Genomic DNA, 7,737 nt, shown 5'->3' on the forward strand with positions numbered 1-7,737 from the left:
TTTTTAAATGTTTATCTGAACAATTTATTTATTTTATTTACATCCAACACACATTTGGGGGTATTCAGTTCTATGAATTTTAACTTATATAACCACCAACGCAATCAGAACAAAGAACAGATCCACTGCACAAAAAACTCCCTCCTGCTGCCCCTCTCCCCACCCATAAATCTTGTAACCACTGATCTGTCCCCCATGGCTGTAGTTTTGCATTTTGTTTTTTGTAGTTTTGTAGTTTTCCAGAATGTCATATAAACGGAACCATAAAGTACATGGCCTATTGAGATTGGTTTTTTTCACTGAACATGATTCCTTTGAGATCCATTCAAGTTGTGTGTATCAATAACTCATTCCTTTTTATTGCTAAGGAGTATTCAATGGTATGGACATAACACAGCATGTTCAACCTTCATCCACTGAAGACATTTGGGCTGTTTCAGTATTTGCCTATGTGGGGACCTGGAAATGGCCACCCCAAGATATGTCTCTTTGGCATCAGGATTATTTGAGGCTGATTGCTTTTGATAAACTGGGACAGGGAAGGAGGCTCTGAGGAATGGAACTTGCCCTTCCTTAGGACGCATTTACATTTGTAAGGTAAATCTCTATCTGTAAAAACTGCCTCCCTCTCTGTACCAGGAAGAAGAAAGGAGATGACCTTCTCTCTAAAAACTCTTAATCAATACCAAAGGCAACGACTTAAAATCTGCATTTTATTGTGCTAGTCTGGTAACCTCCTGTAACTGACTTCCCTCCCCCTCCCAACGTTGGCATTTCTTAAGGATTAAGCATCTTTCCTTAGGCTAGGAACTGATTGCTGCACTCACCTGTGACCGCCCAGCTCCAGCCCAGCTCCGGACATAGACTTGCCTCCGGCTACGCCCACCGAGATAGCAGACCATTACCTGCTGTGTCCATCAAGCACTGTGCCAACAGGGCAATCTTGTGACTATTGTGGGAGGGACATTTCAGTCACATGTGAAACACCCCGTTTGGGGGTATATAACCACTATGTGCACCCCACTTCTTCGGTGCCCTTTCTTCCGGAAGAAAGGCCCCGGGCCATGGTTCCTCCTAAAGCTTTGTTTAATTTTCTCTTGCTATTCTGTCTCATGTGAATTTAATTCGTTCTCCGGCCAGACGAACCCCCATTTGGGACGAGGAAATATCTTCCTCCCCTACACCTATTACAAATAAAGCCCCTGTAAACATTCACAGACAGGTTTTTGTGGGCACCCTCGTAAGTCTTCATTTCTCTGGGGTAAATGCCCAAGAGTGCAGCTGCTGGGTTATAGGGTAAACACACATTTAGTGCTCTAAGAAAGTGCAGTACTCTTTTCCAGAGTAGTTATACCATTTTACATTTCCGCCAGCAATATATGTGTGAACCAATTTCTCCACACCCTGACCAGCATTTGGTGGTGTTTTTTATTTTAGCCCTTCTGATAGATGTATGTAGTATCTCACTGTGCTTTTAATTTGCATTTCCCTAATGGTTAATAATGTTGAGCATATTTTCATGTTTGCCATCTGTATACCCTCTACCGCAAAATGTCTGTCCATGTCTTTTGGCCATATTCTAGTTTTTTACAAAAAACTTTTGAGTTTTGAGAGATCTTTATGTATTCTAGATGTCAGTCTTTTGTCAGTTACATGGTTTGCAAATGTTGTCTCCCAGTCTGTAGCTTGTCTTTTTATTCCCTTAGTAGGGCCTTTAGCAGAGCAAAGAATTTTAATTTAGATGATGTGCAGTTTATCAATTTTTCCTTTTATAGATCATGCTTTTTGTGTCAAGTTTAAAAACTCTTTGCTTAGCCCTAAGTCCCGAGGACTTTCTCCTATATTTTTTCTAAAAGTTTTTTTTTTTAAAGATTGGCACCTGAGCTAACAACTGTTGCCAATCTTTTTTTTTTTGTCTGCTTTATCTCCCCAACCCCCTCTGTACATAGTTGTATATCCTAGTTGCAGGTCCTTCTAGTTGTGGGATGTGGGACGCCGCCTCAACATGGCCTGACGAGCGATGCCATGTTCTCGCCCAGGATCCAGACCCTGGGCCGCCGCAGCAGAGTGCGCGAACTTAACCACTGGGCCACGGAGCCGGCCCCTCTAAAAGTTTTATAGTTTTACTTTTTACATTTGTCAATCATCAATTTTGAGTTAATTTCTGTATAAGATGTGAGGTTTCTGTTAAGGTTAATTTTTTCCCTATGGATGTTGGGCATCTTTTTTCTGACAGTAAATGTGTAGTTTTTTCCAGCACCAACCAGTTCTGCAACCCAACTGGGTATCCAATAATTCAATTATGAGACCACCAGAATTAGCGCAGACTCCACAGGTCAAGGGCTCAGTCCCACAAGACTTGCTCCACTTCAGATGCCAGCCATAGGCTACACACATTTCTGCTCGGTCAACTACAAATTTGCTGGTTCCCACAAAACACCCTGCCTTCAGGTTAGAGATCTCAGAAAAACACTTTACTTATGTTTACCCATTTAGCATAAAACAGCCAAATGGAAGAGATACATAGGCCAAGGTTTGGGAGGGGGCGGTGTGACTGAGCTCCGATGCCACCTCTAGGCAGGCCTCCTCTCAGCACATGGGCATCCACCAGCCCAGAAGCTCTCTGGATCTCCTTGTCCACGAGTTCTTATACCCAATCTCCGGGCCCTCCTGCCTCCCAGGAGGTCAGAGTGTGGGGCTGAAAGTTCCTGCCTTCCTTTTGATGACCACTCCCCACCCCGAAGCTATCTAGGGGCTCCACCCAAAGTCACCTTATTAGTATAAAATCAGGTGTGGTCAAAAGGGGCTCCTCATGAATAACAAGACCCTGCCATCACTCAGGAAATTCCAAGGACTTTAAGAGCTTTGTGCCAGAAATGAGGAACAAAGACCAAATATGTCTTTTTATACCACAGAGGTCCAACTGCTCCAACACCCTTTGTTGAAAAGGCTATCCTTCCTCCACTGAATAGCTTCCACACATTTGTCAAAGCCACATTCTTGATTACTGTAGCTAAATAGTAAGCCTTAACATCAGTTATTCCTCCCATTTTCCCCGCTTTTTCAAAAATTGAACGTTTTTTTCTATCCTAAGTCTACTGCTTTCCCATATAAATTTTAGAATAAGCCTGTCTTTGTCTACAAAAGATCCTGCTGGGAGTTTGATGAAAATTGCATTTTGTACACTTTTTGTGTTTTTCCTTGCCAAATGGCATTGGCTAGGACTTCCAGTGTGATTTCAACAGCAGTGAGGAGAGCAGTCATCTTCATCTGTTTCCTAAGCATCAGGGGGAGACCAGTCTTTCACCATTAACTATGATGTTGGCTACAGGTTATTGGTATATGCCCTTTTCAGATTAAGAAAGTTTTTTATTCCTAGTTTACTGTTATTATTATGAAGGATAATGAATTTTGTCAAGTGCTCTGTCTGCATCTATTTATAAGATACTGTACTTTCTGTTCTTTAGTGTGTTATTATGACAGATTACATTGACTAGTTTTCAAATATTGAACCAGCCTTGCATTTCCAGGATAAACCCCTTGGTCATACTGCATTATTATTTTTACATATTGCAGGATTTGATCTGCTGATATCTTATTGAAAATGTCTATGTTCATAATGATGCCAATTTGTATTCTTCTTGTCACTGCCTGGTTTTGGTATCCGGTTAAAAAAATCATCCTTATAAGATGAGGTGGGATGTATTTCCTCCTCTTCTATTTTCTGGAAGTGTAGAACTGGCATCATTTCTTCCTTAAATGGTGGGCAGAATTCACCAATGAAACTATCTGGGGCTGAAGTTCATTTTGAAAAGAGTAAAATTCCTCAGTAGATATTAGGCCTATTCAGTTTATTTCTTGGAGAATGAGTTTTAATAGTTTGTCTTTCAAGGAATTGGGCCATTTTACATAAATTATTCAATTTATGGGCAAGGAGTTGTTTATTATATATTCTAGTTATCCTTTCAATGTCTGTGAGATCTGTAGTGATATCTCCTTTTTTCATTCCTGATATTAGTAATTTATATCTTTTCCCTTTTTTCTTGGTCCCACCAGCTAGAGGTTTATCCATTTTATTAATCTTTTCAAAATAAAGCCTTTGGTTTCACTGACTTTTTTCCTTTTATTCTGTTTTCATTTTCATTGTGTGAAATGAAAAGTATGTACAAGTATTTGGAAATGCTGGATAACTGGAAGTAAATGCCAGGAAAACTGATGGGAAGAGTAGGATGTGGTTACCTCTGGTGAGCAGTGGTAGGGAGCGGGGAGGAAGAAGAAGGGGAGCTGCCATTTTTCCTTACACACTTTTAGCATCATGTGACTTTTTATACCAGATGCATGTTAGTTACACTTTAACAAAAATTAAACACACACGCACACACACAGACATATTGAAAGGTAGAGTGCAAAAGTTATTTTATTTAAAAATTAATGCAACCCCCCCAAACCTCATATGTATGTATACACTTGTATAAAAATATTAACAGCAGCAATTCTATAACATTCATATAGCACTTACACAGCAGTGCTAGGCACTGTTTTAAGGACTTTACATATATTAACTGATTTAATCCTTACAGCAACCTTATGAGGTAATATTATCATCCTCCTTTATTAGATGAGAAAACTGGGGCTGGCCTGGTGGTGCAGCAGTTAAGTGCGCACATTCCACTTCAGCAGCCCAGGGTTCGCTGGTTTGGATCCCAGGTACAGACATGGCACCGCTTGGCAAGCCATGCTGTGGTAGGTGTCCCATGTATAAAGTAGAGGAAGATGGGCATGGATGTTAGCTCAGGGCCAGTCTTCCTCAGCAAAAAGGGGAGGATTGGCAGCAGTTAGCTCAGGGCTAATCTTCCTCCAAAAAAAAAAAAAAAAAAAAGAGAGAGAAAATTGTCCAAGGCCCTACAACTATGAAGTGGCAGAGAGAGGATATGAGCCCAGCTGTCTGGCCCCCAAGTCCTGCTCCTGACCTCTGCACTGCAGGGCCTCTGTATGAAGGTATAAATGTATGTAACTACGTAGAGGAAATTAGGAAAAAGTCCATAGGGACTAGTAGCACCATTTAACTAAGGCAAGGACATAAGGGTAAAGGCAGAATATAATTCTTTTATTCTATGTACTTCCATATAGCTAAATAAATTCACATGTGACTTGTGTTATAAGGAGACCTTGTACATACCATAAAGCCACTGTTACAAGTACAGCTATCTGACATAGCAACAGAGAAACATAACAATTGGACAGAGTCCAGAAAAAGATTAAAATATACATTAGAATGTGGGATTCTGATAAAAGACGGAATTTCACTCCATTAGGAAAAAAACTGTTCAAAAAAATGGTGTTGGGACAAATGACTATCCAAGTGGGAAAAAAAGTTGGACCTCAACACTTCCCTATTTATATCAAAATTAATTCCAGATAGACTTAAGATTTAAATGTAAAGAATGAAACCATAACAAAGACTTACAGAAAACAGGAACACTTTGAAAGTCTTTGTATAGGTTTTTGTTTTTGCTTTAATTCACGAGATATTTTAATCCAAACACTGCAGTTTTCCATTTTCCAGGGTCCATTTATACAGAAGTGTCAAGGAGCTGGCTAAGTCTAATTGGTTGAGAATCTGTTCTGTGGGTCTCACCTTTTGTCCAGTGAGCAAAGTGAAGTTATAAAGATGAAAGAGAGAAGAGGTTATGATGATCCCAGCTCCAGTCTGTGTGAGTAATTTAATCCTCATTCCCAGGTTGGCAGAACCTGGCAGAACACTATAAAGGATATTTCCTGCTGAGAGAATGGCTGCTGTCTTGTTTAGGCATCCACACGCCCCAGCTGCCATCACCCACACCCTGGAGATTCCAGCCCCCTTGCCCTCTAGTCTTCTCCCAGCTAGCTCCTTCAACTCTGCCCCGCTCAGGACACCTCCAACCAATCACATACATCAGTTTGGGAAGCAATGCCATCTATGAACTACTGGAGATAGGTTCTCGGAGTCTAGAGAGGCTTGGGAAGGCCGCTGGTGTCCCTTCTCTTCCATCCTCTGAGTCAGAGGGAATAACACCAATATCATCATCATTAACAGCAACTACAACAAAATAATCAACAATAACAAAAACATCATTACTAACAAAAGCAGCAGTAATAATAGGAGGAGCAATAATAGCAACAACAGGGGTGGGAGCAGAAGCAGCTCATACACACAGAAGCCTCTTATGTCCCTGGCACTCTACATACATCGCTTCACTTATCCTAATGAGGTAGGCCTTATCCACATTTTTAAGTGAGGAACTAAAGCACAGAGAGGCTCAATAATTCACCTAAGGTCGCACAGCTGTTGAGATGTAAACCCATAAGAAACCCAAGTTTGACTAAAGATGTAGTCCTAACCGTGGACGCTAACACTCATGTGGTCCTGGTCCAATGTTTGCATGTAATTTCATACAATTTTTCTTTAGTTGGGGTTGTGTTTCCTGCATAGGCCTTCTGAGCAGCCAAGGACTTACCACTTAAATTAGCATCTACTGACTGTTAGACACAGTGTTGTCTTTTATAAATAAAAGGCCCAAAGTGTAGCCATGCATATACACATCCACACAATACTGAAGGTAAAGATATTTCAATATATAAGCTAGAATAGAAGCCCCCTGAGGGCAGAATGTTTTCCCTGTTTAACCAGCTTGTTAAGAGCCCATGCACACTTCTGTGTTTTACCTCCCTCCACAATGAGAATTTCCCAATCTTGCAATAAAATAAAATAATTACAGCTGATAGAGGCTACAAGAAAGAAATCAGACAACACTCGATATCTAGCAACAGCCTTTTCCTTGAAAGTTCTAGTCTCTCCTCAAATGCATGAATCTCACTAATCATTCAATTCCTCCTTCTGATATTACTATTTTATCAAATGTAAGACACAACTGATGATAACGTGCACATTTGATGTGCTACTAAGAGGAGAAAAGGCTGCCAATTAAAGTACGGCATGCCGCTGATTAACCTCATTTCTGAGATGTTAAAATATGAAAAGAACATGTATATCAGAATAAATTAAATACAGTGAGTCCTCGGGATTCTGGACTAACTCCCAGGCACACACTTTTCCTAGAAATGTGTTGAAACCCTGACTGTGGATCTGTAATGAGACAAATGTCCTATAGGAGGGTTCCCTCCAGAACTGTTTCTCTGATGCACTCGAGTTGTATTGCTCAATGAAGCAGACGCTGGACGTGCAGTTACAAAGAATCTGGAATGTAGTGAGTATTGAATGTTTATATGACAGTATTGGGGATACAGCTGGTAAAATAAAATGTTATTGACATGAATTCCATCTGTTTCTTTTTACTTTTTCTTGTGGCCACTAAAAAATTTGAAATTATATGTGTGGTACACATTATTTCTCTATCAGACACACTACTCTGGAAGATCAGATCTCCACCTGGAAGCTTCCTCACATGGGTATGTGTCTGCTGTAATGAGTTTTCTTATCACAGTAAGGTTAGTGACAACGTAGGACATTTTTCCAAATTATCACTCTATACTGGCCATTCAAAAATTCACTTTTTCACCAGGAGTTACAGCAAGAGTTCTTACTGAAACCTCAAACTCATCACATTAACCAAATCTCCTGATGCAAAGAAAGGCAAGAGTTCCAGTTTAAATGCTTTCCACATTCATTCCATCCCTCAGTTCTGATTTACAAACCACATGTGTGTCACATAATATCAGAAAGAAATGCCATTAGAA

This window comes from Equus przewalskii, chromosome 9 (assembly GCF_037783145.1).
Source record: "Equus przewalskii isolate Varuska chromosome 9, EquPr2, whole genome shotgun sequence".
In the NCBI taxonomy this organism is placed as follows: Eukaryota; Metazoa; Chordata; class Mammalia; order Perissodactyla; family Equidae; genus Equus; species Equus przewalskii.